Source organism: Bos indicus, chromosome 20 (assembly GCF_029378745.1).
Source record: "Bos indicus isolate NIAB-ARS_2022 breed Sahiwal x Tharparkar chromosome 20, NIAB-ARS_B.indTharparkar_mat_pri_1.0, whole genome shotgun sequence".
Classification (NCBI taxonomy): Eukaryota; Metazoa; Chordata; class Mammalia; order Artiodactyla; family Bovidae; genus Bos; species Bos indicus.
In genome coordinates, this window is record NC_091779.1 from 28,692,521 (window position 1) to 28,717,816 (window position 25,296).

The following is a 25,296-nucleotide window of genomic DNA, read 5'->3' on the forward strand; positions in this document are numbered from 1 at the left end:
GCTTCAACTTAAAATATTGACCCATTTCAAGAATCAAAAATATGAAGTAATAAATAAGTTTATTAAGAAAATTAGAATCCAAAATACCTGCCCAAAATGACAAATGATCTTTACTTCACAAAGAAACACTGAGACCAGATTCTCCTTGTTCTGTAAAGTGAAATTACAATTTAAATTTAAAAAGGTAATTGTGCAACTTCAGAAGTAGCCAGCAGGTGTCAGACTCATACTGCCTTATGTTATATCACAAATTCCTGTCAGACAAGCAGCTAGTTTTGAGACTGAGATATATTCAAAAAAGAAATTAGACTATAGGGAGGAAAATGTACAATACTGTACTGGTGGAAGAGAACATTTAAGACACATTTCTAGATAATAAATATCTACTTATTATAAAATGGCAAAATCTAGAAAGTAATTTGGCATTATTTATTCATAATCAAGATAAAAAATTCATAGTGTTTGAATTAAAAGTGAAGTAAACATTTATGTATAAATATTAAAATGATTTTATAGTGGTTTTAGGTGAAAAATAGTGTAAACAATATAAAGAACACATATATTGTTATATAGTAAAATGGGTATTATGATATATGTTAAAGAATGAGAATCTTTAAAAGTATATATCGTAAAGGGCATCACATTGTTAACAGTGATGGTTTATGAATGGTGATGTTGTATTTAAATGTCTCACTTCTCTGCACCTTTTCTCAATACATGATGGGGACCTTTAATGAAGAAATGTAGTTGTGACTGGCATGGTTTTGGAATTTGATTTGTGCACTCCCTTACCTGCTTTCCACAGTGCTTTACTTAGCATTTGTACTATCCTTGAGCAAACTGGTTCAGTTTCTTCATTTTTGATGTCATCTATTTTTTTAAATTATGAAAGTAAGATAACACATTTACAGGAGACTTGGAAAATACAGAACAAGTTTATATATAGTTCCATTATATATTACACTCTTTTTAAGTAGATAAATTTTTAGTTGGAGTTTAAATATCAAACTCTCAAAAATTAACAGAATGAATATACAGAGAAGTAGAAGGATGTAGTAGACCTGAAAACTCTGTGAACCAATTCAACATAATTAAGATTTATATAATTTTTACATAACAGAGGAAACAAATTCTATTCACCTTCTCATAGACTGTAAAGTAGGAGACAGTGGAACATATCAAGGACATAAAACCAGGTGAAAAAATGTCATGGTCTAAAAATGTATTGAAATTGTACAGAGTCTGTTCTCTTATTACTGTGGCATTATGTTAGAAATCAATATCAAAAGATATATGAAAATAATCCACATCTTTTCAAGAGAAATGTGACATTTACCAAGAGAGATCTTCAACTTAGTCGTCAAAAGCCTCACTAAAGTCAGACTGAAAAAAAACACAGAGGGTGATTGCAAAGAAGAAAGCATTTAAATGAGGAATTAGTATCAAAGTGAGATATTAATATTAAAGATACTTTAAACAAAATCCCACGTATCTGGAAATTAAATGTCCACTTTTAAATAATGGGTGTATCTGAGAAGCCATAACAAGGAAAATTAGAAAATACTTGTAATAGAATAAAAATGAAAAGAGAATTTACCAGAATTTATTGCATGCAGCTGAAGCTGCTCAATGCAGTTAAATACAATGTGGAGTCTTGAATAAAGTAAAAAAACAAATAATGGACACTAGCATAAAATTTTGTGAAATTTGAAAAAAAATCTGTAATGAGTTAATAACACTGTATCACTTTGTTAATTTTCTTTTTTATTTTTTTACAAGATAGCATTTCTTTATATTCTCAGAACAGAATTAGAAGTTTTTTTTTTAATTACTGAAAGAAAGTGAAAGTCACACAGTCGTGCCCGACTCTTTCCTATCCTATGGGCTGTAGTCCACCAGGCTCCTTTGTCCATGGAATTCTCCAGGCAAGAGTACTGGAGTGGGTTGCCATTTCCTTCTCCAGGGGATCTTCCCGACCCAGGGATTGAACCCAGGTCTCCTGCACTGCAAGGAGATTCTTTTGCCAACTGAGCTACTAGAGAAGCCTTTAAATCACTAAAATAATAAATGTCCTAGACTTTTAGCAGTAATACTAGTTGCTAAAATACATGGAACTATATCAAAGTTTTGAGTGACTATAAATTAGAAATCTAGCATTCTACTCACACAAAATCAAACAACTGGAATCAAAATGTCATGCAATTTTTAGCTAAGCAAAAATTAATATATTTAAAATATATATATACTATATTATACATACTATATATGCATGTGTACATACAGAAGCTTTTCTACAACAGTTGATAAAGGCTTAAGAAAGAACACCAACAACAAAAAGAGACAGAGAAACTGGGAAATATAAACTCGATGAAATGGGAGCACTGAATATGAAACAGAAAAAGTGAAACAAACTAAATAAAAGTAAAAGATCATCATATAGTACAATTGTTTTTAAACATGGATGCTCATTGTTTAACATGGCTGCTCAAAAAATACATCTGGAAATTTGGAGAAAAATAGCACTACCTGGGCATTTGCATTTTTCAAAAATTTCTAAGATAATTCAGTTATGCATCTGATTAAAAAAAGATTACAAGTTTTTGTATTAAATGGTAGTTTTAGTGATATAGAATTTTATTATTTTATGTTGACAAATCATGATACATTGGTATTAAGTGAATAATAGTTACATAACACAAGAGTAAAAGATGTTTATCAGTTTTCACAATCAATAGCCAGGTAAAAAATAAACGATAATTACAATTGCAAGCCATGATGGAAAACAGTTCAGTTCAGTTCAGTTGCTCAGTCGTGTCCGACTCTTTGCGACACCATGAATTGCAGCATACCAGGCCTCCCTGTCCATCACCAACTCCCAGAGTTCACTCAAACTCATGTGCATCAAGTCGGTGATGCCATCCAGCCATCTCATCCTCTGTCGTCCCCTTCTCCTCCTGCCCCCAATCCCTCCCAGCATCAGAGTCTTTTCCAATGAGTCAACTCTTCGCATGAGGTGGTCAAAGTACTGGAGTTTCAGCCTCAGCATCAATCCTTCCAATGAACTTTCTTTGGGACTGGAATGAAAACTGACCTTTTCCAGTCCTGTGGCCACTGCTGAGTTTTCCAAATTTGCTGGCATATTGAGTGCAGCACTTTCACAGCATCATCTTTCAGGATTTGAAATAGCTCAACTGGAATTCCGTCACCTCCACTAGCTTTGTTCCTAGTGATGTTTTCTAAGGCCCACTTGACTTCACATTCCAGGATGTCTGGCTCTAGGTCAGTGATCACACCATTGTGATTATCTGGGTCGTGAAAATCTTTTTTGTACAGTTTTTCTGTGTATTCTTGCCACCTCTTCTTAATATCTTCTGCTTCTATTAAGTCCATACCATTTCTGTCCTTTATCAAGCCCATCTTTGCATGAAATGTCCCCTTGGTATCTCTAATTTTCTTGAAGAGATCTCTAGTCTTTCCCATTCTGTTGTCCTCTATTTCTTTGCATTGATCATTGAGGAAGGCTTTCTTATCTCTCCTTGCTATTCTTTGGAACTCTGCATTCAGATGCTTATATCATTCCTTTTCTCTTTGCTTTTTGCTTCTCTCCTTTTCACAGCTATTTGTAAGGCCTCCCCAGACAGCCATTTTGCTTTTTTGCATTTCTTTTCCATGGGGATGATCTTGATCCCTGTCTCCTGTACAATGTCACGAACCTCATTCCATAGTTCATCAGGCACTCTATCTATCAGATCTAGGCCCTTGAATATATTTCTCACTTCCACTGTATAATCATAAGGGATTTGATTTAGGTCATACCTGAATGGTCTAGTGGTTTTCCCTACTTTCTTCAATTTAAGTCTGAATTTGGTAATAAGGAGTTCATGATCTGAGCCACAGTCAGCTCCCGGTCTTATTTTTGTTGACTGTATAGAGCTTCTCCATCTTTGGCTGCCAAGAATATAATCAATCTGATTTCAATATTGACCATCTGGTGATGTCCATGTGTAGAGTCTTCTCTTGTGCTGTTGGAAGAGAATGTTTTCTATGACCAGTGCGTTCTCTTGGCAAAACTCTATTAGCCTTTGCCCTGCTTCATTCTGTATTCCAAGGCCAAATTTGCCTGTTACTCCTGGTGTTTCTTGACTTCCTACTTTTGCATTCCAGTCCCCTATAATGAAAAGGACATCTTTTTTGGTGTTAGTTCTAGTAGGTCTTGTAGGGTTCATAGAACCATTCAACTTCAGCTTCTTCAGCGTTACTATTGAAGAAATGGCTACTCCATTTCTTCTAAGGGATTCCTGCCCACAGTAGTAGTAAGTCATCTGAGTTAAATTCACCCATTCCAGTCCATTTTAGTTCACTGATTCCTAGAATGTCCACGTTCACTCTTGCCATCTCCTGTTTGACTACTTCCAATTTGCCTTGATTCATGGACCTGACATTCCAGGTTCCTATGCAATATTGCTCTTTACAGCATTGGACCTTGCTTCTATCACCAGTCACATCCACAACTGGGTATTGTTTTTGCTTTAGCTCCATCCCTTCGTGCTTTCTGGAGTTATTTCTCCACTGATCTCCAGTAGCATATTAGCACCTACTGACCTGGGGAGTTCCTCTTTCAGTATCCTATCATTTTGCCTTTTCATACTGTTCATGAATAACCTAACAATATAAAATAATTACATACAATTTTAGGGGTTAAGTAGAGTGATGTGATAAGTGGAAGTGCATACATGCTCATGTTCTCATCTGCCCAGCAAATCTGTCTTTTATTTAGTGCATTTAATCCATTAACAGATAAGGTAATTATCGATATGTATGATCCTATTACCATTTTCTTAATTGTTTTGGGTTTATTTTGTGTAGGTCTTTTCCATCTCTTGTGCTTCCCTGCTTAGGGAAGTTCCTTTAGTATTTGTTGTAAAGCTGGTTTGGTGGTGCTGAATTCTCTTAACTTTTGCTTATCTGGAAAACTCTTGATTTCTGCATCAAATCTGTGAGAAAGTCTTACTGGGTAGAGTATTCTTGGTCGCAGGTTCTTCCCTTTTATCATTTTAAATATATCATGCCATTCTTTCCTGGCTTGTAGAGTTTCTGTTGAGAAATCACCTGATAACCTCATGGGAGTTCCTTTGTATGTTATTTGCAACTTTTTCCTTATTGCTTTTCATATTTTATTTGTCTTTAATTTTCATCATTATGATTGCTATGTGTCTCAGTGTGTTCCTCCTTGGGTTTATCCTGCCTGGGCTTCTCTGTGCTTCCTGGTCTTGTTTGATTATTTCCTTTCCCATGTTAGGGAAGTTTCAGCTATTATTTCTTCAAATATTTTCTCACATCCTTTCCCTCTCTATTCTCCTTCCAGGACAACTATAATGTGAATGTTGATGCATTTAATGTTGTCCCAGAGGTCTCTTATGCTATCTTCATTTTTTTTTTCTTTCTTTTTTCTATATTCTGTTCTGCATCAGTGATTTTCACCATCCTGTCCTCCAGGTCACTTATCCATTCATTTACATCAGTTATTCTGCTATTGATTCTGGACTTCCTGATAGCTCAGCTGGTAAAAACCTGCCTGCAATGCAGGAGACCCTGGGTCGATTCCTGGGTCAGGAAGATCCCCTGGACAAGGGATAGGCTACCCACTCCAATATTCTTGGGCTGCCCTGGTGGCTTAGACAGTAAACAATCTGTCTGCAATATGGGAGATATGAGTTCAATCCCTGGGTTGGGAAGATCCCCTGGAGAAGGACATGGGAACCCACTCCAGTATTCTTGCCTAGAGAATCCCATGGACAGAGGAACCCAGTGGGCTATAGTCCATGGGGTTGCAAAGAGTTGGAAATGACTGAGTAATTAAGCACAGCAGAGTATATTATTCATCTCTGTTTATTTGTACTTTAGTTCTTCTAGGCCTTTGACAAACATTCATTGCATCTTCTCAATCTTTGCCTCTATTCTTTTCCAAGATTTTGAATTATCTTCACTATCATTATTCTGAATTTTTTTTTTTCTGGAAAATTGGCCTATCTCCACGTCATTTGGTTATCTTTCTGGGATTTTATCTTGTCTCTTCATTTGGGACAAAATCCTCTGTTTTTTCATCCTGGTTAACTTCCTGTGATGTGGTTTTGGTTCTAGCTGCTGAGGTATTGTGGTTCTTTTTGTTTCTTCCGTCTACCCTTTAGTGCATGGGGCTAAGGGGCTAGTAAAAGCTTTCTGATGGGAGGGATTTGTGGTGGGAAAACTGGGTCTTGCTCTGGTGGGCAACTTTAATCCAATTATCCACTGGTGGGTGGGGCTATGCACACTCCCTGTTAGTTGTTTGGCCTGAGGTGACCCAGACCTGGGGTCTACTGGCTCTATGGTAGGGATAATGGCAACCTCCAAGAGTACTTATGCCAAGAGGCCTCTTCCAGGACTGATGATATCAGTTCCCCTGTCTCCATGGCAAGTCACTGCCAACCCACAGTTCCACAGGAGACCCTACATCACTAACAAGTAGGTCTGGTACAGTCTCCTGTGAGGTCACTGCTCCTTTCCCCTGGGTCCTGGCTTGCACAAGATTTTGTTTGTGCCCTCCAAGAGTAGAGTCTGTGTTTCCCCCAGTCCTGTGTTGTTCAGTTGCTCAGTTGTGTCTGACATTTGCTACCCCATGGACTGCAGCATGCCAGGCTTCCCATCCTTCACTATCTTCTGGAGTTTACTCAAGTTCATGTCCATTGAGTCAGTGATGCCATCCAACCATCTCATCCTCTGTTGACGTCTTCTCCTCCTGCTCTTGATCTTTCCCAGCATCAGGGTATTTTCCAATGAGTTTGATCATCACATCAGGTGGCCAAAGTACTGGAACTTCAGCTTCACTATCAATCCTTCCAGTAAATATTCAGGGTTCAGTTCCTTTAGAATTGACTGGTTTGATCTCTGTGCTATCCAAAGGACTTTCAAGAGACTTCTTCAGTACCACAATTTGAAAGCATCAATTTTTTGGTGCTCAACCTTCTTTATGGTCCAAGTTTCACATCTGTACATGACTACTGGAAAAACCATAGCTTGGATTATATGGACCATTGTCAGCAAAGTGATGTCTCTGCTTTTTAATATGCTGTCTGTGTTTATCATAGCTATTCTTCCAAGGAGCAAGCATCTTCTAATTTCATAGCTGCAGTCACTGTCCGTAGTGATTTTGGAACCCAAGCAAATACAATCTGTCAGTTTTCCCCATCTATTTGCCAAGAAGTGATGGGACAAGATGCCATGATCTTAGGTTTTTGAATGTTGAGTTTTAAGCCAGCTTTTTCACTCTTCTCTTTGACACTTATCAAGAGGCTCTTTAGTTCCTTTTCGCTTTCTGCCATTAGAGTGCTATCATCTCCATATCTGAGGAGAGCATATCCATATCCATATTATCTCTATATTTCTTCCAGCAATTTTGATACCAGTTTCACATGATGTACTCTGTGAATGTTAAAAAAGGAGGGTGACAGTATATAACCATGACATACTCGTTTCCCTATTTAGAACCAGTCTGTTGTTTCATGCATGTCTGGTTCTAACTGTTGCTTCTTGACCTGCATACAGGTTTCTCAGGAGACAGGTGGGGTAGTCTGGTATTCCCATCTCTTTAAGAATTTTCCACAGTTCATTGTGATCCACACAGTCAAAGGCTCTAGTGTAGTCAATGAAGCAGAAGTACATGTTTTCCTGGAATTCCCTTGTTTTTCTATGATCCAATGGATGGTAGCATTTTGATCTCTGGTTCCTCTGCCTTTTATAAATCTAACTTGTACATCTGGAAGTTCTCAGTTCACACACCAAAGCATTACTACAAATAAAGCTAGTGGAGGTGATGTAATTTCAGCTGAGCTATTTCAAATCCTAAAAAAGGATGCTGTGAAAGTGCTGCACTCAATATGCCAGCAAATTTGGAAAACTCAGCACCGGCCACAGGTCTGGAAAGGGTCAGTTTTCTTTCTAATCCTAAGGAAAGGCAATGCCAAAGGATGTTCAAACTACCATACAAATGCTGTCATTTCACATGCTAGCAAGGTAATGCTCAAAATCCTTGAAGCTAGTCTTCAGCAGTATGTGAACCAGTCCTATGGATACTGTGTAATCAAATCCCACTGGTCTTCGAAGTCAGATTCCCTGGTGATTCCCGGTCTTCTTTCCACATCCCCAGGCTGGGAAGCCTGATGCAAGACTCAGAACCTTCAAAACAGTGAGACAACTTCCTTGGCATTATTGTTTTCGACATTGTGGGTCGCCCAGCCAGCAGTTAAGGGATTTAATTTTATCATGTTTTCACCACTCCTACCATCTTTTTGCAGCTTCTTTTTTATCTTTGAATGTGGGGTGTATTTTTTGGTGGGTTTGCCTGTTTTCTTCCTATCTGTGGTTGTTCAACAGCTAGTTGTGATTTCAGTGGTGTCACAGGCGGAGATGAGTCCACATCCTTCTACTCCACCATCTTGAATTGGAAGCCCCATCTCTCGATGTCATCTGTTTTTATATATTATTTCTTGTTTTGTTATTAAGAATTTAAGTAGCACAGATATTGACATTAATTCTTATAATGACTTCAGAAAGTGGGTGTTATTTTTATTAAATTAGGAGACTGAAGCACAGAGCAGCTAAATCACTTTCTCAGCTCATAAGCAGAGGAGGTAGGATTTGAAATGAAGCCGTCAGATTCCATGTTCTAACTCCTCAGCTAAACCCAGAAATGCCATATGGATGGAGGATGACATTTTAAAGTGATAATTATTTTGAAAATTAGCTGGATACAAATCTCAGTCCATGGAAATTAGATGTAAAGAAATATAACTGTATGTTCTGTCTTTAACATTATTTTAGATCAGCGGGTACTGCTGTTTGCATGCCGTTCTTGTGATAATGGGAATTGTCTGACTGCTTTCTTGCCTCACCAGCTCAGGGGGCTCTCTCTGAGAATTTGGTCTACAGCCCTGTCTGCCCATGCGCTGCTACAGGTCCATGCTCAGTCATGTCCAACTCTTTCCAACACCACGAACTGTGCCTGCCGGGCTCCTCTGCCTATGGAATTTTCTAGGCAAGAATACTGGATTGGGTTGCCATTTCCTTCTCCAGGGGATCTTCCTGACTCAGGTATTGAACCTGTATCTCTATCACCATGTCACCTGGGAAGCCCATGCACAATAGATATCTATTTTTTCCCCTGGGGTCTTGCTGCTTCTGGGGTGTTTTATTCTCCAAGTAGCATACTGACCTTCCTATTCTCAGATTCCACCAATTTATCCATGGTGTTGATACTTTCTTATGACTCTCTGGGCTACTGAGCAGCTGTTCCTTGTTTCCCAGACCCTCAAATTCCTTTTATCTAATGTATCCCTCTCCTGAGGAAATGGGTATTAAAAAAAGAAACTAATAGTAGTTTGAACATGGCAAAAGGCAAAAAGGACAGTATGGGAGAAAATAGCAGGAAAAAGATTGATTAATATTTCACAAATATTTTCCAGTACATCAAGAAATATTAAAAGGAGAAAATTAAATTTTAAAAGTAAAATGTGTATTTATTACATCAGTGCAATTGTTTATAGATCTCATGTTGCATTATTAACTCAGATGAAGCTTCCCACAATTTCTAAGATGTATGGGAATAATTTTATTTGTGGACTGGTTAAGAGTAGTCACATGAAAAACTATCATTTTCAAATTCTTCTTTCTTTGTTTCATAAAGGCAAGAGAGAATCAGAGGCAGTGGCAGAGACTGAGAGAGGGAGAGAGAGACTCATGATTAATCCAGGACAAATTAATCTTTTTCATGGTGCTGCTATTTCCTAGGTCTCCACTGTTTGGAGCCATTTCTTCATACTTCAGCGGGGTTTTGTTTTTTTAATTTTCATATGCTATTTTTTTTTACAATATTTACATTTTAGTTTCTCAAATATGCAGTTTGCATTTCCCATTAGCATATGTCCTTTCAGTGGAATTATCATTTAATTGCACCTTGTCTGATTGAAAAGATAAACAAGGATATTAAGTTGTGCAGAACACTAGCTAAACTATTTAAGAAGTTGTGGAGATAGTGAAGGACAGGGAAGCCTACCATGCTGTAGTCCATGGGGTCTCAAAGAACCGGACACAACTGAGTGATTCAACAACAACAACTGTGAAATGTTAGGCATCCTGAAGCTTTGTCATTGGTTTTTCATTATCTTTTGAATTGCATTATGGTACTTTACCGGGAACTCAACACATGTACCCTGGTGGCGCAGAGGTTAAAGCATCTGCCTGCAATGTGGAAGACCTGGGTTCGACCCCTGGGTCGGGAAGATCCCCTGGAGAAGGAAATGGCAACCCATTCTAGTATTCTTGCCTGGAGAATCCCATGGACGGAGGAGCTTGGTGGGCTACAGTCCACGGGTCGAAAAGAGTCGGACACGACTGAGCGACTTCACTTCACTTCACAACACATGTATATGTAGTCAAGGTTTATTGTTGTTTATATTCATTTGCTTGCTTTCTTTTTGATGTGAGGGGACACGATATGGGCAAAGAACCCTGGAAAGAAATGTAAATGTGTTGTTGAAATCGATATGTGAGATTCTTGTCCCCAACTATTTCTTGCTAGAGTACAACTTTCATATCTGCTGAGATGAGGATGTACTATTCATAGTACAGCATTATGGAATATATTTCCCTATGTATGAAGAATGATGACTTTGGAATTAACAAGCCAGATTAATTTTTTATAGGAGAAACCATGGGCAAAAGTACTATGTATTCTTCATAACTTTCAGAAATCTTTGTCCATTAGAAGATAATTTACATATTCCTTAAAATAAAAATTCTGACAGGAAGTGTTACAATTGCTGCCATCTATGATTCAATGGTTCTTAGAATTTTTTACATGATAAATAAAGTTCTGAAAAAGAGCTGGCCACTATCCAAAATGTAATTTAAAATGTATCTTAATTGTGAAACCATACAGAAAGGCTTCTAACTAAATATATTCAGTTCTGAACCCTAAAAACTTCCAGGCTACTCACGTAGCCATCAGCTGTCTAGACATATTATTTTTGTCTCCTGTGAATGCATGTAATCAATGCAACATTTATGCAAAAAAGTGCATTAAATATTAGAAGTATATTTGAATTCATTTTCTATCTTATTTCAAAATTGCTGGAGTTTTTGGTAAGCTTTATTGCTTTTTGTAAAGATTAAATTTTCCTTTCTGAAATTTTAAGCATGGCTTTGAAGTTAAGTCAACTCAAAAGGATTTTAAGTGACGATTATTATTTCAAGTATTTAAAATTAACCTAAATTTATAATACCAACTATACTTTATTGTTTTTTTGGTTACAATATATTTTGTCCAAATGCTTCTGATGAGAAATAGTTCTACATGGAAAGAAAATCTCTATAATGGTCAGTAGTAAAAAGCAAAACAAAACCAAAACATATTTTACTAGGAGTTGGAAGGGATCCAGAAGTGAAGGAAGGAAGAAGAAAAAGAATAGAAAGGAAGGGAAAAACTTATTTCATGAAAGTTGACCAAACTTGTTGAGACAATGTTTCAAGCTTCTCATGAAAACAAACAGAACAAATGGACCCTTAGGGTCTACAGCCCACATGAAAAGAGCTGAAGCACAGAATCAACCGTGGGAAAAATTATGTTTATGAAACAACAGACGAGGGCTATCTTTCTTTCTTCAATATTTTTTGATTTTTTTTAAAATTTAATTTAATTTAATTTAATTTTTAAACTTTACACTATTGTATTGGTTTTGCCAAATATCTATTGTTAGCCATGGAGGACAGATTCAATGAAGATTTTGAAATAACCCTCTCATCTTTTTTTCTGATAACATATGCACGAACTCTTAAATCTTTCTATGAAGACTGAATTACTTGACTATATTTGTTAGTTGATTTTTATACACACAAATTTGTTTTTACACTCAATTGGTTTTTATTTTCTTCCTTCTTTCCTTTCTTTCTCTATTTCCTTTTCTTTCCCTTCTTTTCTTTTTATTTTTAACCTCCCAACTTGTTTTTATAGGAGTAAGGCTTATGGAATGGCATAGAAGAAATAACATTTGTTGTTTTGAGAAAGAACTTACCAAGCAGCCAGTAGTCTCAAAACATGAAAAACATGTTCTTTCTCTAGGAAGGCTATCTTACTGATTCCCCTTAATTCCTACTTTCACAAGTTTCAAAATATTTTTGCATAACACATTATCAGAGGATGTCTGAATGGTCTTGAACTCCATAAAATAAAATAGTGATTTGTGTTACTCTAAGTGTCCCTTAAAACGTTTAAAATAATTTCATGTTTTTAAAAATCTTTATTGAATTCACAGTATGAGCAACCAAATGATTAACGGAAATCTCTTTTTTATAACATCCAGAGGTGGCTCCTAACTGGACAAACAATAATTGAATTTTGAGACTCTAAAATAGTTTGACATTACTGTATGAATTAAATGAATCTGCTCTTCATTTGCATATATCTGTAGTTGTCTGACTCATCCCCTATCTTCTTTGACTCTACAAGAGCCCACTTCTGAAATGTCAAGGAGACTTCTGTTACAAGAACAAGTTGTCTTAACTACTTAAGTCTGTTTCCTCAAGGACTGTGATCTTGAGTCTAACTTTACCTTTTCTCCTTTTTTGTATCACCAAACTTCCTGCAATGGAACCACCATGCTTCATATCAGTATTATTCACTATTGTCGTGTATTGGATATTGACTTGCAAAAGCAGTATCTGTTGAGTAAACTTTCATTTGTATACAAAAATGATTCCACCATAGGTTAGTTTCCAGAAATTGTGCTACATTTCTATTTCTTTCTTCACCTTTTCTTCAATTTCTTTGATTTTTTTCCCTACTCTTATAGTTTGGCCAGATGGAATCAGGGGCACAGTCAACTGAACAACATGCTCTTTAATTGCAAAGACTTGTCCTAACTAAGCACTAATCTCTCCTTAGACTGTGGCCCACGCTTGGCCAATACTAAGCACTTCATAAATGGCTGAATGAATGACCATCTCATCTTCTGGATGAGAAACAAAAGAAGCTAATTGGTCTATGAGAGAATCGAACTTGTAATCTTAGTTTCATCAGTATGTCTCAATACTGAATGTGATTGTCTAGATCCTATGCATTTAAAAAAAGAAGCTTTAGCAGCAACAGTTTGAATTTTCCAAATATAACTTTTTTCTTTTTTTAATCACTTAATAAATCAAAATGTGCAAATAAAATAATAATAAAATAAATTTTTAAAATTTAGAATAAAAATTGAGCTCAGACAAGAGAGAGAACCATGCTTGTCAGACTACTGAATCAAGTCTTTGCATGAAATCTGACAGAGCAAGTGCTCTCTTGGGCCCTGAAATTGTTGAAGGACATGAGCTGCAGCTTACGCATACAGCCTTCTGGGGAGAAAACCAGCCACAGACATTGTCACACTATATAGGGACATCCTTTGTCACTGAGGAAGGCATCAGGGTGAGCTCAAATGCTGAAAATGTCTGTTTATTTTCTCCTAATTTTAAGCTACAAGGTATTTGAGTCTACTTGTTTGTATTGCCTTGTCTTTTCCTCATTCAAAGACCCCTATTTCACAACAACACCAACAGTTTAAAAAACAAACCCAGTCTGAGAAATGGAAGGTTTCTAGCATCAGAAATTACCATGTTAGTTAGAAAAATCATTCTAAATACAGTATTGCTCTTTTTACTATAGATAAATCTCAACTTTCCTTAACAACCCCTCCTTCCCAGGAAAGCAATAGTGCTGAGAAATGTGACATTTAGACAACAGTATCTTATTCACTATTTATTGTACCTAGAAATAATAAATTACCACATGCATTTACCATTTTGTAAGTGTGAAGGTTTCTTCCAGTTCTAATGTTTTGTGAGTCTAAGAATAGAAAGATATATTTTAATAGTTGAAACAATGAGTCACCAGTGTTTGCTGAGCATTTTCTATGTGCCAGACATTGTTAAATAACATGCCTTATTCATTTCATTCTCAGAAAACATCTGTAAGGAAAGCAGTGCTATATTATGCCCCGCTGACAGTGAGGTTTAATGAAGCTGAGCCTTGCTTGGGTTTCCAGAAAGTGTAGAATTGAGCTTTGAACCTGTGTGATTTAACTCAAAGGCCTGAGAGTCAGGCAGTCTCTAATACCAACCAACACACTAAATGCTCTTGTCTGTTACTGCAAGATTTTACCTGAAACAATTTTATTTATAAAGTGTGTAGATTTAAAAGAAATTCTAAAGAGAGCATTTCTAAACTAAGCAAGATCTCCATAGACTCCACTCTCTCTGTCAAACCCTGAAAACATGAGAAAAAAATGGAAAAGAGAAAAAAAGCAACTAACAATAAATTTACCAACACCATTCACATAGGGTAAATAGGACAATTTAATTTAAAAACCACAGCAAAGAAACAAACAAAAACCCAGACTCTCTGGGAAGAATGAGACATATTTCTGAGCAGAACAGAAAAGCACAGTCTGGTATGGTTCTTCACACTAAACCCAAGCTCAGGACCCCTCTTAGTGAGGGGAGAATTTCCATTAATACCCCCAACGTGGAGGCAAATAGAATGTTGAGCCTCACCCATTCCCCAGCTCCTACCTTCTGAAGAAGCATTGTGGAGATCCCTGGCCTTTGGAATTGAAGTTCTAGTGCTACATTCTGAACCGGGGAAATGATCCCACGTAGAACTGTCCTATCCCTCCACTCTACCCTCATTCTAAATTTGATGGAGTATAGAGTTACCAGATAAAATACTTATAATAAACAATCATTCACTGTTTATCTGAAATTAAAATTTAACTGAATGTCTTATATTTTTATTTGCTATAGCTTATGCATTTAAACTTGAATATCAGATAAACAATATTATTTATAACATGTATACCCAACTATTGCATGGGACGTACTTACACACAAAAATGCTTCTTACCTGAAGTTCAAATTTAACTTCACACCCCACATTTTTCTTTGCTATATCTGGCAGCTCTAGTGAGGTAGAATCCCTAGTATCAGATCAGATCAGATCAGATCAGTCGCTCAGTCGTGTCCGACTCTTTGCAACCCCATGAATCGCAGCGCGCCAGGCCTCCCTGTCCACCACCAACTCCCGGAGTTCACTGAGACTCACATCCATCGAGTCAGTGATGCCATCCAGCGATCTCATCCTCTGTCGTCCCCTTCTCCTCCTGCCCCCAATCCCTCCCAGCATCAGAGTCTTTTCCAATGAGTCAACTCTTCACATGAGGTGGCCAAAGTACTGGAGTTTCAGCTTTAGCATCATTCCTTCCAAAGAAATCCCAGGGCTGATCTCCTTCAGAATGGACTGGTTGGATCTCCTTGCAGTCCAAGGGACTCTCAAGAGTCTTCTCCAACACCTCAGTTCAAAAGCATCAATTCTTTGGCGCTCAGCCTTCTTCACAGTCCAACTCTCACATCCATACATGACCACAGGAAAAACCATAGCCTTGACTAGACGGACCTTTGTTGGCAGAGTAATGTCTCTGCTTTTGAATATGCCATCTAGGTTGGTCATAACTTTCCTTCCAAGGAGTAAGCGTTTTTTAAGTTCATGGCTGAAGTATAAAACAAATAACCAAATCTCAGGATTGACAAAACAGAGATCAAAACAGAGGCCATGAATTCTAATAATGACAAGCTAAAAATACTGGACTCACTTAACCATATAAACTCATACTGAAGAACATGCTAAAAATGGATATATACCAGAAAATAAAGCCTGAGGTATATAATAATGTAACTCTGAATAATAAGAAAGTGAATTAAAAATAAACAACTGTGCTCCAAAAGAAAAGTTATTAAAAATGGATAAATCTTTATGGTAATTTTTATTTTCTTCTAGGTACTGTTCTATATATTTTTAAAAATTAAAGATGTTCTAAGGATATAAATAATCCCCAGTATCATTCAGAATTAAAAAGCTAAAAGAAATGGGAAGAAGGTTTATAAAATGTTAGATATCATTTTATTTCCCCTGAGAAATGAATCTGACTGCTTGTAAGAGACAATAATATACATATTGGGTACAAAGGGGAAAACAAGGCAAGAAGAGGGAATAAAAAAGACAAAGGAATAGATAGATTTAAGAAAAATTCTTCTGTCTAAAGCTAAGTTTAGACATTTTACAGAAAACCATTATAAGATTATTTCTTGGAACAATCCTCATTTAGTAAGTTCTGTGAGGCCTCATTTAGTAAGTTATGTGAGGACTGGTTTAATTTCCATTTGATTGTCTTCTATTCTTGGAATTTGTTGATTACTAAGAGCAGGGAGAGTAACAATTTTCCTATCCTAATTTTCCACTTTTCCTAACAACTGGTGACTGACAGCTGGACTCAGAGTGAGAGACAATAGACTTGTGCCTTGGGTACCGACAGTGAGGACTGATGATCTGGTATATCTGCCACCCCTCTCTCTACTGTTAGGCTATTTTTCTTTACGTTCCCCAGATCTTCAAGTGCAAATATCTCATTCTTAACTATTGGTTATTTTATTCAACCTATCATTAATCTAAAATGGCTAGCTAGATTATTAAATTAAATCTAAATAGATAGGCCAGGAAATTTTTATTTTTATTTTTTGATAGAGAAACTTTTGGATAGAGGGATGTTTTGTTGCTGCTGCTACAACTATGAAAGCTTAAAAAAAAGTAATTACGTCAATGCTTATTATAATAGTGATGAAATTATGGTTGTTTATGTTTGTCTACTTTTTATACAGAGGTGTGACTCATGAGTATCTTTTTATATTACCTAATTTACATATATAAACAAATGTTTTAATAATACTATATTAATTATTATTTTGGCTATAAATCTTAGGAACCTTCCCCCTCATCCTCCTTTCCCATTCCACACGAATAATAATCTCAGCAAGTTAGATGTTCACTCATTCATTCCGGCCGCCTGTGTCACCTTGATACAGGTTTCTATGCCTTCCCATCCTTCCTTGAACCTGGTCAATCTTGCGAGATCAAGTCAAAGAGATTTCCATACAACTGCATTAACTAGGTCTATCACCCAGAAACTCCAAGCAAGAAGCTACTTACTGACAGAACCAAGGAACACCTGCTGGACGAGACCTTGTGTGATTCTGAAGTCATTCTGAAGTCTGGCTCGGGGCACCTAGCAAGCGGGGACGCATCCTTGCAGACACTTCCTGGACTCAAAGGACCCAAGAATGAGAGTCACACGGTGGCTCTAATTTGTCCTGGGGGCTGGCAAAGAGCGAGAAGTGGGACTCTTGTCCCAGAAGAGGTGAAGGGCAGTAACAACTGAGGCCCTGCTTACGGAGGGAACTGCGCTGCACCTACCGGAGTCTGCTGTTTTCCGGAAGTCCAGGACACCAGGCCGAAGCAGTAGGATACAGGTACAGGCTCCTAGAAGACCAGGGCTATGTCTGGCAAGGTCAAAGGCTGCAGCAAGCTGAGCTCAGTGTTCCTTTATCTTTGAGGGCAGTCGTTCCTCCAGGCAGTTGTGAGGCATCTAGAATTTGCCTCAGGAGACTGCTCCTCAAGCCTTTCTGCTGAAGAACAGTCTCAAGACATTGCTCTCTCTTTCTAACCCAGCCGTCTGCCAGCACCCTGCTATGGGGACTTGGGCCCTTCCGCTAAACCGCTTCATTAGGAAAAGTTCTTTTTTAAACATCTTTAATGACTGAGGGTGGAGCTGTGGCCTATGGGCAGGTGGATTGCGGGACTTCCCAGGAAGGCAGACAGGAACCCACAGAAGCAGCCAGCGCGGTGTGCTGTGTGGCTTTGGTGTGTTGGAGAAGTAAGTGCAGGTCCCGTGGAAGGGCAGGGTGAGCATAAGCCCAGAGGCTGATGCTCCGAGGCTCCGAGAGAGGCAAAATCAATCCCGCGGGGGCTGGGGTCAACCACTCTTCCCAGAGGAAGGGTGATTGCTTGGGATCTTGCGAGACTACCGGGTGTTCCAAGAGTTCCTGGGATGACACATACCTAGGTGCTTCAGGTGCCTGAGGCTTCTTGTCTCACACACTTTCTTAGGAAGTGTGGCTCATACCGCCTGTCAAGTAAACCCAAATTCTCCTTTATGCCTTGCCCCCAAAGTGCTGGGGCTCTTTTGGAGCAGAGGAGTCAGGGGTCAGGTTCTGGTGCAAAAGCTGTAGAGGGGCGGAAACACCTGATGCCAGAAGAGAGGTAAACTCTACCTGCAGGTGCTGTGAATCTATAGCTCAGAGCAGCGACTTGGGATTCTGATGTGGAACACTGGGGCCCCAGTTCCAAGTATGGTCTCCAAAACCACAGAAACGATAACTGCAGTGCCCTTATCCTTAGGGTGCTTGATCCCCTCCGCAGCTTCAAGGTGTCTACATTTCCTCTCAGGAGACCATATCCAGGTGAATTTAAAGAAAGAATACTTAAACTGTTTCTAATGATAATTATATCACTTCTACCAAAATAGCAGGTGAGAGAGAGATATGGGTTGTGAGCTGGTTATATGTTTCGGAAAGTCTTCCCTATTTACGATGCTATACAACACCTAATATTTTAAATGTTATTTTTAAACAATCATTGTTTGTAGGCTATTAAGTTTTTATTTTTCTTAAATTCAATATTTTTGTCTAGATATTTGTGGTAAAAATGAAGTAAAATTTCCTCTTTAATAATGTTCAGTTCAGTTCAGTTCAGTTGCTCAGTCGTGTCCGACTCTTTGTGACCCCATGAATCGCAGCACACCAGGCCTCCCTGTCCATCATCATCTCCCAGAGTTTACTCAAACTCACGTCCATCGAGTCAGTGATGCCATCCAGCCATCTCATCCTTGGTCATCCCCTTCTCCTCTTGCCCCCAATCCCTTCTAGCATCATAGTCTTTTCCAATGAGTCAACTCTTCACATGAGGTGGCCAAAGTACTGGAGTTTCAGCTTTAGCATCAGTCCTTCCAATGAACACCCAGAACTGATCTCCTTTAGAATGGACTGGTTGGATCTCCTTGCAGTCCAAGGGACTCTCAAGAGTCTTCTCTAACACCACAGTTCAAAAGCATCAATTCTTCGGTGCTCAGCTCTCTTTATAGTCCAGCTGTCACATCCGCACATGACCACTGGAAAAATCAAGCCTTGACTAGACAAACCTTTGTTGGCAAAGTAATGTCTGCTTTTGAATATGCTGTCTAGGTTGGTCATAACTTTCCTTCCAAGGAGTAACTGTCTTTTAATTTCATGGCTGCAATCACCATCTGCAGTGATTTTGGAGCCTAGAAAAATAAAATTTGACAGTTTCCACTGTTTCCTCATCTATTTCCCATGAAGTGGTGGGACCAGATGCCATGATCTTAGTTTTCTGAATGCTGAGCTATAAGCCAACTTTTAGAGGATGCTGTGAAAGTGCTGTACTCAATATGCCAGCAAATTTGGAACACTCAGCAGTGGCCACAGGGCTAGAAAAGGTCAGTTTCCATTCCAATCCCAAAGAAAGGCAGTGCCAAAGAATGCTCAAACTACCACACAATTGCACTCATCTCACATGCTAGTAAAGTAATACTCAAAATTCTCCAAGCCTTGCTTCAGCAATACGTGAACCGTGAACTTCCAGATGTTCAAGCTGGTTTTAGAAAAGGCAGAGGAACCAGAGATCAAATTGCCAATATCCTCTGGATCATGGAAAAAGGAAGAGAGTTCCAGAAAAATATCTATTTCTGCTTTATTGACTATGCCAAAACCTTTGACTGTGTGGATCACAATACACTGTGGAAAATTCTGAAAGAGATGGGAATACCAGACCACCTGACCTGCCTCTTGAGAAACCTATATGCAGGTCAGGAAGCAACAGTTAGAATTGGACATGGAACAACAGACTGGTTCCAAACAGGAAAAGGAGTCCGTCAAGGCTGTATATTGTCACCTTGCTTATTTAACTTATATGCCAAGTACATCGTGAGAAACACTGGGCTGGAAGAAGCACAAGCTGGAATCAAGATTGCTGGGAGAAATATCAATAACCTCAGATATGCAGATTTAATAATGTTAATGAAGGACAAATACTCCATTTTGTGATCTATATTTCCTGTGATTAGTATAGAATACTCTAGTACATAGGAAAGTAAAGCATACATTCAAAATCAAATACTTTTCTGGAAGCACAAGTTGATATTTTATTTTTAGAATGAGTCTGATATGTGGAGAGTGTAATAGATATATTTTCTGAACAAATTTCTTTTAATTTTGAGAGATAACCAGAGTTTACTCACCAAACTGGGATCATCCATGCACCCATTGGTCAGAAGAGAATTAAACTCCTTGGTTTACAATCTTAAAAGGCTGTACTCCATAGGTAAAAGTTATTTCCTTAAATCAAAACTGTGATACTTTTACCAGACGAAAGAATAGATCCTGGACAAACAAAATTATTTCCATTTAGGATAGGTGGTCATTTGTGTCCAAATAGCATTGGTGTCTTATTCTAAAATTGGGTTTTCTATTCACTGATACTTTATTGACTCCCATTCATTCTTCATTTATAAGTTGCTAGAAACTTCTTGAAGTTGAAATCTTTCATTTTAGAAGTCAGTAATCAAGGTCAGTTTTTAAAATGCAATGTGGTATATTGCATTTGTGCTGTACATTTTCTTCTGTTGAAAAATAAACTGAGGCACATTTAATTTTTCAAGAATTTTTAGCAAGCGTCAATTTGAATTGAGCAGCGCCAAACCAAAAGCTTCCCAGGTGGTGCTAGTGGTAAAAAACCTCTCTACCAATGCAGGAGATATGAGAGACACGGGTTCAATCCCTGGGTTGGGAAGATCCTCTGGAGAAGGGACTGGAACCTACTCCAGTATTCTTGCATGAAGAATCCCATAGACAGAAAAGCCTGGTGGGCTACAGTTCACAGGGTCACAAACAGTGGAACACAACTCACGTGTCTTATCATGCGTGCAAACTGAATGTGGTTAGAAGCTTTTTGCTGACAGGACTCAGAGGAAACACTTTTGAAGAGCCTATGTGGTAGTGAAGCAAGAAAATTGTTTGACTGTATCTCAAGTTGATACCTTAATTGGGAAAGCCTAGTTTTCTGTTTGTGATTGGTTGTTCATAAATTTATCTTCTCAGATACAGATATGTTTACTTGAATTGACTCTAGGTTAGAGTTTGGTTTCCTTACACAGGCTACTAATGCATTAGAACCACCTTAGTCTAATGGTTTCCTTTTTTAATTAATATCTTAATATCATTAACCAACTGAAGTAATGATAAGTTGGAGAGTAGGTAAAATAATTATATCCAGGAATACATTAGAACTATGGGATACATTGGAAAAAGTGCGAGATGTTAGGTTACTATTAGTTCAGTTTGCTTGCATGCTACCTGAACTTTCATACACCTAAAAAAGTCTCATTTAAATCTCTGAGTGAACTCCCTTTCGTCTATGTTTTTTAGTCTATCTATATGATGCTGCATCCTACACCTCTATCTGGGGCAGACCTCTCCTTTGGATCACTGGTCTGTTTGTCCTGCTGCTTACTTGACAAGCCCCCCTAGACAGCTTTCTTCCCCAACTTTCTCTTTTTGCAATGCTCTAAATCTTAGTTAATGGCTAAGCTGCAAACCTTGGAGTCATCATGAGTCTTCCCTCACCAAAGATATTCAATTGTTTAAAAATTAATTGGCTCTCCCTCTAATTCAATTTGTTCTTTGATCCCATTTTAATCCATGTTGCTAACACTGACCATTAATTAAATATAGCATGTTGCCTGCTAATTGAATAATTGGTAGAATTGGAGAAGATTCACACAAAAAATAATTTTAGCTATGTAATAAATGCTGCTATGGTCGTATAGTAGGTAAATTGGCTTACCCACTTCTAGATGGTGTGCAGTAATGGAAAAGAACACTACAGAAAGAGAGGCCTGGATTTGAATTCTGATTAGTTGTATGACTTTGGGTAGATTATACGATTTCTTTTAACCTCCTTTCCCTCATCTATTTAAATGGAGATTAAAATATTTATCTTACAGAACTCATGAAACCATTATATGAGCTTATATATATGTACATCATATATATACAGTATCATTGTTCAGTCGATAAGTCATGTCTGACTGTTTGCAAACCCAAGGACTGCAGCAAGCCAGGCTCCTCTGTCCATGGAATTTTCCAGGCAAGAATTCTGGAGTAGGTTGCCATTTTCTTCTCTAATATATTGTGTATATGTATATTACATGAGATTTTGGATATGGCAACCCACTCCAGTATTCTTGCCTGGAGAATTCCATAGATAGAGGAAGACCCCAGGCTACCATTCCTGGGGTCACAGAGTCGGGCACAACTGAGCGACTGTCACTCATTCACTCACTCATATATGCTACGCATTTGATGTGCCTGTATTAAGCAAACACTGTTTGTCAGACACTGTTAAGGTTTTCATAGTGCCAGTACTTAAGGAATTTATAATCTAGGGGAAAATATGGAAAAATAAAGTCTAACCTTTTGACTTGGCTTATTATGTGATCTGTACTTTCAAAATACCCTATGGATAGTAATCCATTTAATTTGTACGGTAATCCTTTGAGGTAGGTGCTGTTACTTAACTAACATTACAGATAAATACAATGAATTTCAGATATGATAACTAATTTGCTCAAGGTTATACACCTAGTAAGTAGTGGAGCCTGGGTTTGAACTCTGGGACTGGTAGATCTGGGGCTTTGAATATCCTTTCCAAAGGAGGTGAACCTTATGTTTAGTTATGACAACTAGCAGGGCTCTTGTGCTTCTTCCCTTTATTCTACAGCCTCTTAAACTAGTTTCCTATCTCTCCACACTTAACATTGCATTGCTGACATGTAAAATGAGGAAGTGTTAGTCACTCAGTTATGTCCAACTCTTTGTGACCCCATGGACAATAGCCCACCTGGGATCCTCCAGGCAAGAATACTGGAGTGGGTAGCCATTCTCTTTACCAGGGAATCTTCCCAAAAGAAAAGAAAGTGAAGTTGCTCAGTCGTGTCTGACTCTTTGCAACCCCATGGACTGAAGCCTCCCAGGCTCCTCCATCCATGGGATTTTCCAGGCAATAGTACTGGAGTGGGTTGCCATTCCTCCCTGACCCAGAGATAAAACCCAGGTCTCCTGCATTGCAGGGTGATTCTTAACCATCAGAGCCACCACTTTAGGAAGCACTAAAATGAGAAAGTCATTGTAAAACCACAGGATTAATCTCTCTTTCTCCTCCAAGATTGTTTCACAAGATGGAAAGAGTGTAGGTCTCCAAGTGACTATTACATGGAGCACTGACCTGTACTGAAGAGTGACATGGGTAAGGTGTATGTGTGTGTGTGTGTTTGTGTGTGTGTGTATGCACATGTGCACACATGCACACGCTTAACAGTAGAAAAGATTGTTTATAATGAATAATACAAAGAGAAAAGTATTTTCTCTTACATTCATCATTCATTGCAGGAATTTGGGAGTAAAAGAAATAAAGAGAATACAGTAATAATGTCAAATTAATACTGTGTTTTCAAAGGGCAACATTTGATTGGTGGGAGTTAGAAGAAGTTTACCAGAGAGGTAGTATCAGTTATATAAAACATTAAATAAAATCCCAGTGGAAGTTGAGTATTAGAAGAGGGATTCTTTGTCTTGCATGTTAATATCTCCTCCCCACAACTCCTTTGAGGCAGAAGCCTTAGAGGTAAAGTTCAGTGAAAGCAATTGTAGGTAAGAATAAAGTGTAATAATTTATGGGAGTTTATATCTGATAGATGCTATTTTCTTGATGAAGCTGAATTTAAATTAATTTTCTAAGAGTAAAAGGAAGTGCTGGGAATTTAAAAACTTATCTTAAAACTTAGTGAATTACATATTCAAGTAAACTATTGTACTTTTCACAGAAACAGATAATTTTATAATTTTACAAAATATATTTTGTAAACAAAACCTAACCTATGGTATTGGATTAGATTCTTGAAATGACATTACCTGGATAAATCTATTCATTGAACATGGTGGTTAGTACAGTTTTCTTTGGGTGTGTGCATGCAGAGAATCGTCCTCATTCTCTCTTCACAGAATGCTTCAGCCAAGTGCCAGAAATTGGACTGAGAGTGGGAAGAAGGAGATTTTACTTTGTTTGGCTTCTTCTAAATGATGAGTGAAATTTCACAGTCATATCCATCTTACTTTTAATAGGTTGCCATCTTTAAAGAAACTTGTCATCTTCTGAAGTGGACAGAAATTGCTTAGAACTGTTAGGTAGTTGGAGTAGGAAAAAGGAGTCCAGAATGGCAGTGGCTAAAAGACAAGGAAGGGAAAAGCCTGCAAAAATAAAACAAAGGAAGCTCTGAGGCTGGAGTGAGGACCCCAAGTAGAAAAAACAGCACTCCTGGCTAGCCCAATTTACATAGGGCAGGCCCAGGGAGGGAGGAGAAAAAAAAACATATAAAAAGGGGAGCCAAAGGGCTCTCTCTCTCTCTCCTCTTAGTGTCCTTTGGGTCGGCATGCCCTCACGCCTCGAGGATGTATTTTCCTTTATTTTCTAAATAAAACAGAGCTGTAACACTGATCTGTCTGGGAGCTGTAACACTGATGTGTCCAAGAACTGTGACACCATCTGTCTGAGGGCTTTAACGTCCGTCGCTCCAAATTTTTGTTGTGATGAGATAGAACCAAGGAAATTACATACTCCCCTGACAGAACAACTGCTTCCTCTTTCTCCCTAAGGGGAAGGTAACCAGACACTGTACCTGTATTTTATAGCTGGTACAGCATGTAGTTAGTGGTTTATATTTGATCTACCTGCACGCTGCTCAGTAGACCTTAGTATTTTTTTTTAATGTACCATTAGGTTAGCAAGATGACTTATATAAGACCTTAAGAAAGAGCTTGAATTGCATTTGAATTTCCATCTGAGCTTTTTAAAATGCTAAGGCACTGGCAGACGCTTACATGAACACTTGATATTGTTCTTTGACACCACCTTAGACTAAAATACACCTTTCTTTGTGTTTTGCATACTCCATGGGAAACCACAAAATGTAAGGAGCTGCCAGAAGCAAAGATCAGCAAGGCTATAAAAGGACAAACAACCCAAGGTACCAAATGTTTCTTCTCTGGTTGGAAATTTTGCTCAGAGCATAAATGATGAAAATGAGAGCAAAGGCTGCATCAAAACAATGCAGACTTTTAAAATAAAAAGGAAATGTGAACTTTGTGAGAATATATCCTCACCTCTTTGTTGCCTTCCTCAAATATGCTTTACTTGACAATGCCCTGTTATCATGC

General features: G+C 38.0%; 1 long non-coding RNA gene across 1 annotated transcript in view; it reads left to right on the plus strand.

Moving 5' to 3' along the window:
• LOC139178010 (uncharacterized) overlaps positions 1-25,296 on the plus strand; it is a 37,063-nt gene continuing 11,767 nt past the window's right edge. Inside the window, exon 1 of the long non-coding RNA XR_011562434.1 lies at positions 1-25,106. This is a non-coding gene — a long non-coding RNA (uncharacterized lncRNA). The remainder of the gene's footprint in view (positions 25,107-25,296) is intronic.